The sequence below is a fragment of the Eulemur rufifrons genome, chromosome 19 (assembly GCF_041146395.1).
Source record: "Eulemur rufifrons isolate Redbay chromosome 19, OSU_ERuf_1, whole genome shotgun sequence".
Lineage (NCBI taxonomy): Eukaryota > Metazoa > Chordata > Mammalia > Primates > Lemuridae > Eulemur > Eulemur rufifrons.
In genome coordinates this window covers 33,883,665-33,894,919 of record NC_091001.1, presented here as the reverse complement: position 1 = coordinate 33,894,919, position 11,255 = coordinate 33,883,665, and positions in this window count along the sequence as shown.

Here is an 11,255-nt window from a genome sequence, read left to right as displayed (position 1 = left end):
ATGAGTGTTTTGGTGAAAGAACTGACGGGATGTTACGGTATTTTTAAAGGCATTGGTGGAATACACATGCTAGGAAACGAGATGATCAGCAGCATTGTTTCCTTCTGTCAGAGGTCCGGGCAAGGGGGTATGAGCATGGATATGGGAAATTAAGAGGGGGCTGTCGCCGGATAGCTAATCAGTGCTGTAGAACAAGGAATTGTTAAAGTTGGTTTAGGTATATCCTTAATGATAGCATTTTCCATATGGAGAACGGAATAGAACACAGGATGGGAGTCAGTGATGTTAAGAGGTTCTAGTGGAAATGTTTTTAAAGCTGATATAAATGCCCCTGATCCTGCTTGTTGAGTGGAGGGAAAACTGGAGGTGGATAAATGGTTTCAATCACCATTTTTCCATGCAAGTCCTGCTTTAGATGATCGTCCAGAGCCATTTATGACCACTGTCCAGGTGGCGGGAAGAGGTGTAAGGGAGAGTTTTGTAAGCTGTTGTACAGGAAGCAAGGAGGGAGTGGAGGGAAGCTTGTTGGAGGGGTAATAACTACATAACTTGCAAGGGCTGACTGCCAAAGTAAGGAATCATGTAAAGTTGCTTCAAAGCAGTTTTTAGGACTAGGGAGATACATAGTATGTGGTTCTAATTCGAGTAATTGTTGTGTAGTGTCCCTTAATTAAAGGGGCGAAGAGGTCTAGAAGGGGAAAAAATGTTTTGGAGGGAGGTAGAAATAACCATTCCAAAGGAGGGATGTGAGGTGTTAATTGGCCTAAAAGCAGTTGGAGATGGGGGCGGGGGTTAATGATAAATAAAAGAAAGGGTTTGTCTGGGTGCATGGGTGACAGTTGACAGTAACTAAGGGCTTTGTTGATAGCATGAAATTCCTGTGATGCCAGAGATGTCAGTGAACGAGGTGAGGAGGGATCTGGATCACCCTTTAATGTATTCGTAAGATCATGTATTTGTTGATTAGTAATTCCTAAATTGGGACATATCCAATTCACATGTCCCAAAAGTTGTAATGAATGTGTTGGGGTAGAACGCAAGGAGATTGCTATTTTTTGGGGTCACAGTGAACGCAAAAAAAGTAGATAATCAAGATAGTGCCAAGGTTGGGTAAGTTGTATTTTGTCTGAGGCAACTTGCAGCCCATGGATGGCAGTATATGTTTGTACATGGGTAAACAATGATAGTAATTCTGCTTGAATAGGAGCTGCCAATACATCATCCGTACAGTGATAGATGATGGCGGATGGGAACTGGCGCCGAGAAGGGAGTAGGGCTTGATGAACATAATATTGACAAATAGTGGGACTATTCAACATTCCTGTGGAAGGACTTTCCAGTGATGGGCATTAGTGTAAGGGCGAAGAGAAAATGCAAATCTTTCCAGGTCTTGTTTTGCTAGAGGAATTGTGAAAAAAACAATCTTTTAAATCAAAAACAATCAAAGGCTAATCTCTTGGAATTAACAACAGCTGGGGAAGACCGGGTTGTAGAGGTCCCATTGGGACTATAATAGCATCAAGAGCTCTTAGGTCCTGTAGTAAATGCTGCTTCTTGTTTTTTGGGGGTATGACGAACACAGGAGTGTTCCATACGCTCAGGGAAGGTTCTATATGTCCCGCTTTAAGTTGGTCCTGGACAAGAGAGATTAAATGTTTTCATTTATCCTGCTTAATGGGCGACTGCTCTATCCAGATGGGCGAACTAGTCCACTGTAAAGGTGTGGGTTGTATTGGATGCACCTGAGCAGGGGCCTCTAATGAAAAGGCTGGGTAGTTAGAAGAAGATTCCATTGTTCTAGCAAATCTCATCCCCTTAAAGATTGGCCCTCTCCTAGGCAATGTTGAAAAGCAGACAGTTTACCAGGGGACGAACAGAGATCCCCTTTGAGAGGGGGAGGAGGGGGTGGTGGTAGCTGCTCCTCCTGTTGAGCTGCAGAAGGCGATTCTGGAGAGAATGGCTCAGGATTCAGGGAATTTACAATAGGGGACTTTTTTTTTTTTTTTTTTTTTTTTTTTTTTTTTTTTTTTTTTTTTTTTTTTTTTGAGACAGAGTCTTGCTCTGTTGCCTGGGTTAGAGTGCCGTGGCATCAGCCTAGCTCACAGCAACCTCAAACCCCTGGGCTCAAGCAATCCTTCTGCCTCAGCCTCCCGAGTAGCTGAGACTACAGGCGCGCACCAGCACACCGGCTAATTTTTCTATTTTTTGTAGAGACGGGGTCTCGCTCTTGCTCAGTCTGGTCTCGAACTCCTGACCTCGAGCGATCCTTCCGCCTCGGCCTCCCAGAGTGCTAGGATTACAGGCGTGAGCCACCGCGCCGGGCAGATAGGGGACTCTTGCTCCTTCTCAGCAGGGGATGCAGGCTCCTCCGGTGGAGCAGACAGCAGAGGAGGAGCAGGTTCCAAGGGATTAGAAGCCGTAGGAATACGCAAGGGACTCAGCGCTGTTCGCACCAGACTCCGGGTAGTTAACACGGCAAGAGGCACCGGAACCCCCTGCTTAAGGTCCTTCTTAAAAATCTTCCCTACTTGTTCCCAGAGCTCTAAATCTCATCTGGGAACCAGGAGCGATGCTGTCTCAACTGCGCATAAGAGTTTTCATAAAGCTTTTGGTTCGACAGAACTCTGGGCAGCTTTTCAGAGTTGCTGCGAAGCCACAGATAAATTTGCTGATCTTTTGTCAGGTTCTGCCCCGTATCAGAAATCCCCTTCTGAAACTACACGAGTCGGTCCCTTTCCCAAAGCAGTGGGTGGGACTGTCCCTTACCGGGATGATTCTTCTTGTAGTCCGGACGAGGAAAACACTCACCGGACAAGCAGACTCCTGAATCACGTCGGGGTCACCCTTGTTGCGGCTGCTTTTTCCGCTCCTGAGCTCGGTAGCGAAGGAATGAATAATTACTCGAAACACACAACGTTTAGAGAGAAGAGGAAAGACCAAAATCTAAAGGAGAAGATGGCCTCCTTAGCCGAGTTCCTCCCCGTATTTATTTCCAAGGACACGTGCAAGGGGGTCAGGGCGTTTGCCAATTTAACAACTTCCATACAGGTCAGCTGTTTTCAGCTGAGCTTTGCACTCAGCAAACAAGCTGTTTCGGGCAGGTGTTTTCGCCTGAGCCTTCATTCACCTTGCTCAGGTTCTTTCCATCCATCCATCCTTTCTTCTGGGCCCCGCACCTACATTTTCTGACCACAGTGCAATTGTTAAAAGTCAATAACAAAAAGATAACTTAAAAACTCATACATATTTAGAGAATTTAACACACTCTTCTAAATAACCAAAGGATCAAAGACAAAATCATATTGGAAATTAGAAAATACTTACCTAAAACTAAACAATAACAGATATACTATTTACCAAATCTTGTGTCATTCAGCCATCTAAAGAGATTTTTAGAGAGAAGTGTGGGGCTGAATTATTGGGAAAGAGAAGCTGAAAAATATGTGAGCCAAACATCCAAAGAAGATAGAAAACCATAAAGTAAATAGAAATAAAGTGGAAGGGAGGAATATTATAAAGATAAGAAAATTAATAAAACAGAAAATAAAGATATAAAACAGGATCAACAAGACTGAAAGATAGTGCTATGAAAAGACTAAAAAGAAAAAAAGCACATCTCTGACAAGGTTGATCAACAAGAAAAGAGCATAACGTAGTAAAAGTTTCACAGCTGCAAAGCCTGGGTGGCTGGAATTCTGTTCCTCTGAAGAGTGGATGTTTGTGATATTCATAGGAGTTGTAGCAAACATGTATTTAAATTTAAAAATTAAGACATTCTTTCACAGTTTATCTAGGGGCTCTTTAATTTGCTTGAAACTTGGTGGGGGGAATCTTTTTTTGAAACAGAATCTTGCTCTGTTGCCCAGGCTGGAATGCAGTGGTGTCATCATAGCTCACTGCAGCCTCAAATTCCTGGGCTCAGCAATCCTCCTGCCTCACTCCCCCATGTAGCTGGGACTACAAGAGCACGTGCCACCATGCCCGGCTAATTTTTCTATTTTTTGTAGAGGTGGGGTCTCACTATGTTGCACAGGCTGGTCTCGAACTCCTGGCCTTAAGTGATCCTCCTGCCTCAGCCTCCTAAAGTGCTGGGATTATAGGTGTGAGCCACTGCACCTAGCCTAAAACTTGTTAATTATTTTGATCTGTATCTTTTTTAACCTTTTACCTCAGAATACACTTTGTGTTGGATTCCGTTCCAATTTTTCTAGTTTTCAAAAAATAACTCTATTTTTAAGTCTTCTCTCTCCTTCTTTCATGAGTATTATCTTCTCTCTCACCTTCCCCATCCTCCTCTTGTCCTTGTCTTTTCTACTCATTCACTGTTCCAATACACCATTCTGGTCTTTATTGTTGCCAGCAAAGGTTCACCTTATTAAATTGCATTTTTAGGTTTTTAAAAAAATCTTCATTGCACTCAATTTTCCTTTTGTCTAATGTTTAACTTGTTCATCTTAGTGCCTTTTTTAAAACATGACTTCCCAGTCTTGTTTCTTTTTGGTTTCTGTAGCAATTAATTTTTATAAATATTTTTGTTCTCTGAGTCTCCCAGATGGTGCTCCATTTCCCATTTTGGTTTTTCTGGGTACTTGTCCTGAGAAGAAGAACACTCTCTCCAGGCCCTGTGTATGCCAGCAGGCGTGTGGGATGCCTGTCCCTGAGGCCACATGCAGAGCCCATGCACACGCCTCTTTGCCCAGGGGGCTCCAGCCATGGGCCCAAGGCTGACACTGGTGTGTGGGAACAGCACAGGTGTGCTGTGGGCACTTACTTAGTTTCTGGTCCATCCATGCTTCTGATCTCTCTTATTCATTCTAACACTTTTCAGTGACTCATGTTTTTCTGGGTAGATAATCAGATCATCTACAAATAATTTTGCCTCTTTGTTGTCAGATATACCTGTTATTTGCTTTATGTTTAATTACCTTAACAAGATCTTCCAGAACAGTACTAAACAATAATGATGAATGGCACCGTCATTTGTTTCTGATTTTAAAAGAAATGCTTCCACTATTTTGTATTAAGTGTATATATATATATATATATATCATATTTTATATATACATGTGTGTATGGATGTATATATGTATGTGTATATATAAATATATATTAATATATATGTATAAATTTTAAGACCAAATTAAAGTCAAAGATAGTTTCAGAGCCGAGGTGAAAACTAATTCTGTTCAAAGCTCTGGGAATGGGGAAGCAGGGACTATTTGGGTGTGGTCTATGGAAGGAATAATTCACTAGGTTGTTAGGAGATATGATGTGTAAAGACAAATGCATGTAATAAAGTGGATGTGCTGTGCAGCACAGCCCTGCAAAATGTTTTCTGTGATGCATCCACAATAGAAATGTCTGAGTCCATGGGTGGTCAGAGTAAAGCTTAGAGGCAGGTGGCTGAAGCTGGTGAAGGGTGACCAGCGTCAGGAACTGTCCTTTAACTATAGGGAGGGGGCAGTGGAGAAGAGGAGAGTTGGAAATTCTATCGGAATTTGAGAACTGGGGCCACTCTGATTGCACCAAATGGGGTCTGAGCTGGAGGGTCACCTCTCCTTGAGAGCTATTGCCAGCCCACAGTACTGCCCTTTGTTTACTGTTGAGTTGTTTGAGTTCCTTGTATATTCTGGATATTAGTCCCTTGTCAGATGAATAGTTTGCAAATATTTGCTTCCATGAAACAGATTGTCTCTTCATTCTATTGACTGTTTCTTTTGTTGTGCAGAAGCTTTTTAGTATAATGTAGTCCCATTTGTCTATTTTTGTTTTTGTTGCCTGTGCATTAGAGGTCTTAGCCGTAAACTCTTTGCCTACACCAATGTCATGCAGTGTTTCCCCTATGTTTTTTATTAGTAATTTTGTAGTTTCAAGTGTTATCTTTAAGTCTTTAATCCATCTTCAGTTGATTTTTGTATATGGTGAGAGATAGGGGTCCAGTTTCATTCTTCTGTATATGGATATCCAGTTTTCTCAACAACGTTTTTTGAAGAGGGTGTCCTTTCTCCAATATATGTTCTCATCTTTGTCAAAAGTCAGTTGGCTGTAAATGCATGGATTATATTCTGGCTTCTCTATTCTGTTCCATTGTTCTGTGCATCTGTTTTCATACAAATGCCATGCTGTTTTGGTTACTATAGCCCTGTAATATATTTTGAAGTCAGATATTGTGATGCCTCCAACTATGTTCTTTTTGCATAGGATGCATTGACTACTGGGGGTCTTTTTTGGTTCCAAACAAATTTTAAGATTTCTTTTTCTATTTCTATGAATAATGGCATTGGTATTTTAGTAGAGATTGCATTGTATCTATAGATTGCTTTGGGTAGTATGGTCATTTTAACAATATTAATTCCCCATGAGCATGGGGTATCTTTCCATTTGTTTGTGTTCTCTTTAATTTCTTTCATCAGTGTTTTGTAGTTTTCCTTGTGGAGGTCTCTTACTCCTTGGTTAAATTTATTTCTATATATAAATATATCTATATATAAAATTCTAGCTACATATATATCTATATTCTAGATATATATATTTATATATATAAAATTCTATATGTATCTCTCTATATAAAATTTTAGCTCACCAAAATAGATATAATGAAAAAGGTTGAAAAATTGTGAGAGTTACCAAAATGTGACACAGAGACATGAAGTGTGCACATGCTGTTGGAAAAATAGTTTCAATAGTCTTGCTGACGCAGGGTTGCTACAAACCTTCAATTTGTGAAAAATGCATTATCTGTGAAGCACAACAAAGTGAAGTGCAATAAAATGAGGTATGCCCATAAACCAATGCAGAGCTGGTACCTTTCTGATGAAGAGACAGAGTCTTGGATCCTTTTCTGTGCCAGCAAAGGGTTTTAAGGGTTGGGAATTCTCTAAAAGTAGAAGCTCTTGAAAAGGCGTTATTAGCCAAAGCCATGTGCTTTCTGTCTCTCTTGCTTACCTACTCAACCTTTCCACCCATTGTGGACCCACTTGCTCTGTCATGACAAAGTCCCCATACTCCTTTCTCTCACCTCCTGTGTCCACTTGACACCCCCTTTCCTTCACATGGTGACCTCCTTACCCTTCCGATGTCCACTACCCCTTCATTTTCTTCTCTGGCCTCATCTTTCTTTTGCCATCTCTCTGTAACTCCATTCTTCCCTAAGTTATTGAACCCGTAAGGCGGCCTGGTACTAAGAGGTGAGCATCTGAGGCATGTCAGTCTTCCCTGGGTAGACAGAACTGTGCACAGATCTGGGAGTGCTGAAAGGGTGTGAGGTAGGAGCCCAAGGATGGTGCGAATGGGGTGGGGTAAGGAAGATCTTCTCTTCTTTACTCAGTACCATTGAGATAAACTTGTTACTGAATCTAGCAGTGTTCAATTCATTCCTTATTTCCACCTATATTTCATTTCAACCCATCCTCTATACTTTGCAAGTCTTTAGCAAGCCTTTAAATGTATGTAAAGAAATGGATGCTACAGCTTTCCAATCCATGAAATTTGCCCAAGAAAGAGTTTGTATCACAAGACCTACAGTTATTTATATAGAGCTCTGAGAGTATTTCATGGCAAATCCATATCACCCAGTTGAGATGAGACCAAACTGGAAAGGTCTTTGTGGATGTTATTGTCAGTTATGCAAGATGAAGATGGACTAGTGACAAGAATGTGTGCTATTTATTGAGCACTCACCTGGCACTGGGCCAAGTGCTTTTCAGACATTGCCTCTTTCAATCTCTAGCACGATGCCACAGTTAAATCCTTGTTCTATCCCTGACACACAGATGAGGAGGTGAAGATCTAGACGTAACCAGTAAGGGCAGGGCAGGCATGCGACCCATGTGTGCCAGATTCCTGAGGCTGGCATGTGTGCAGTTCTCTCTCTGAGTCGTTTGCTTTAGTGAAGAGAGACTAGAGTCAGGAGTCAGGTTTTGGCCTCACTGGCTGGGCTGGAATCATCTGTTGGCCCCTCCAGATCCATCCTTCCCCGACCTAGGAGGCTGACCTGTACGGGCCTCCCGCAGGGCTTAGTTGATGGGGAGTGCCATCAGAAGGTGGGAGGACATTTACTTCTCTGGAGCTCTTTCTCTCGGGACACAGAGCTCTGAGTGTCCAGGGTCTGCCCCTCATGGTTTCCCCGGGCCCCACTCCTCTCTTTGTAAACAGCTCCTTCGTGAGTCACTCACCTTGAGGGTGCATCTGCCTCCTTCCAGGAGCTGGACCGACTCACCTGCTTCACTCCTAAATGATGTGAAATGGCTGGACAGGCACTTTGGAAGACATAATCGCCCAAATTTGAGTTAGCAGAGTAATTCCGTGAGGCACAGAATGGGCATTTAATGCACAACCCGGCTGGAATTAGAACATCCTTTGTGAGAAAAACGAGCATCTGAGACATTGAACATGTCCATTCTGAAAAGCTTGCAGTGAGCAAAACACAGGAAAGAGCTGACTGAAGAGGACAGCAGGAGAGATCTTTGTTTTGTTTTTGCTTTTTGTATCTTGACGGTAGTGACAGCGTATTTAACGTAGCAACCTGTGTCAAAGCCCCATGTACTAAACATGAGGAAGTCAAGGCTGGTACCAGCCAAGGTGGCGGTCTTGGCGGAGGAGCAAGGTACACATGCCCTGGCTGTCCCGGCAGGTCCCTTCCCGGGAGCGCGTGCCCTGCGGGATGGGACTCGCCGGCAGCTTCAGCTGGTATCTTCAAGCAAGGAAGGGCCTCTTGACCTTTTCTTCTCTTTCAAAAGCCAGGCAGCCGGTGAGTCCAGGCAAGTCACCCCTGGGTGCAGGCGAGGAATGGCAGGCGCGCCTGCCAAGCCACACACCCTCCTCCGACAAACCTCTGCTCCCCGGCCAGGGGTTTCAGCTCCTCCCACTCCCTGCCAGTAGCACCTTCTGGAATTTCCCTGTCTGTAGAATGAGAACAGCTACACCGACATGCTTACCCATAGAGCTAATCGGAATAGTGCCAGTACAAATCTTTACAGAGATTTGAAGATCAATGCTAAGAGATGGTAAATTATGATTTAGTTCATGTGATTTGCTAATCTGTCTCTCTTTTCCAGGACTCTGGAAGGGAGCGCAAACCTCTAACCTTTCTCCTCCTACCCCCAGTGCTGGACTCCTAAAGATGGAATTGTGTGTGAACAAATGACACACCAAGGGACATTTTATTGATTTGGAACCAAATCAAAAATGTTTTAATTATTAATTAAAAATTGCAAGTGTTCCATATGTTTTAAAGAAATAGGCTTTGAATCTCAATGTAAGAGATTGTACATAAAAATCAAAGACAAAAACTATGTAGCTCCTTAAGTTTTTCTTTATTTAGATGTTTTGTCTACCAACTTAATTTTTAATATGTGCTTTTGTTGAGAAAAAATAATTTTGCCTAATTCAGACGTTATGTAAAAGTTGTTTCAAAATATGGATTTAGGAAGGAAATAGAAATAACATAGAAAGGAACTAGTAAGTAGGAGAGAGCTGTAAAGAAATTTATGGGTATGAAGATGTATTTTTGGTAAGGAAGGTTACAAAGAAAAGAGAGGCTGATATGGTAGCTCGTGCCTGTAATCCCAGGCTTTGGGAGGCCAAGGCAGGAGGATCCATTGGGGGCAGGAGTTCGAGACCAGTCTGGGCAACATAGCAAGACCCTGTTTCTACAAAAAAATAAGAAAAGTTAGCCAGGAGTGGTGGCGCACACCTGTAGTCCCAGCTTCTTGGGAGGCTGAGGCAGGAGGATCGCTGAGCCCAGAAGTTCAAGGCTGCAGTGAGCTATGATTGCACAACTGCACTCTAGCCTGGGTGACACAGTGAGACCTTGTCTCTAAAAAAAAAAAAAAGAAAAGAGAATAATTTTGTATGAGAAAGAATACTGTGTAGTAAAATGGTTATTTAGGAAAGAGGAAGTTAGGACAAAGGAGACAGGCTTAACCATGTGGTGGAATGTCTGTGCAGGTCATGATAAGGTTCATGAAGGATGAATTTATGAAAAGCATTTTGCATGTAATCAACTTGACTACAGTCAGAAGGGAATTATTTATGTCTTTCTAAAGATTGAGCTTTGCTATTAAAAATACACTGAGACAAAACTAAAAATTTGGTCTATGTTAGAATAAGGTTTTCTTCAAGTGTTAATCTTAGTAGAAATTGCAAGAGGTTTTGATTTTTAATTCTGAAATGTGTTTCTTTATATTTTCAACCATCTCCTGGACTGCAGCTTCTTCCTCTTTTATAGTTTCTATTTCTGCCATATTTCTTTCTGAGATCCATTTAATTTCCTTAGTTTCAGGTTAGAAATGCTGCCGCCTTCATTTATTTTTAATTTTAATTTAATTTAATTTAATTTTTTTGAGACAGAGTCTCACTCCATTGCCATGAGTAGAGTGCCATGGTGTCAGCCTAGCTCACTGCAACCTCAGACTCCTGGGCTCAAGAGATCCTCCTGCCTCAGCCTCCCGAGTAGCTGGGACTACAGGTGCACACCACCACACCTGGCTTGTCGTCATTTAGAATGGTAGTTTCATTTCTCAAAGTAGAGTTTTTCTCTTGAAGTTTCTCAGAATCCTATCTCAGAAGTTCGTCTTCTTCTGTATCTCCCTGCATGTGATTTTCAGGTCAGCTGACCCCTACTCACCCCTGAGCTACAATAATAATGATTATTGCTTTTAGCACTGAATTTTGGGATAGTGTGTTAATATAGCAGTAGCTAAGTGATACAATTCTTTACGCACTAATGGTGGCAACTTGGAAAGCAATGTTCCAGGTGGTTTTCACATGCTCCCCTTGTAATACTTGCTTCTGCCGAGTGAGTGGCCCAGGCCACAACATTTTAGGCACTTCATGCATGGCTGGTGGCAATCTTATAGTCCTATCATACACAGTGCAGTAACCAGGAACAGAGCAACAGCAGCTTATCCACTCACCCTCCACAAACACAAAGAGCCCACATTGCAGCAGTCTGTAGATCTCCTTTTTATTAGTGTTTATTGAGATTATAAAATATAATAAGTTATATATACAGAATTAGACAAAAATATTGACAATTAAGACTTCACTGGCAAAGGGCCACAGACTTAGCCTGGGGTATTTTCTGAATGTTTTTTACTATTTCAAAATAATGACTATCTCCATACAAAAATGGCAGGGTGGGGCCCCAGGTTTGGTCAGTGAGAATTATTAATGGCTTCATTGATTATGAATTCCATGATGTAGGCTAAAGATCATCAGATCATTGTTTGATTTGTTTCCAAATAAGCAAATGA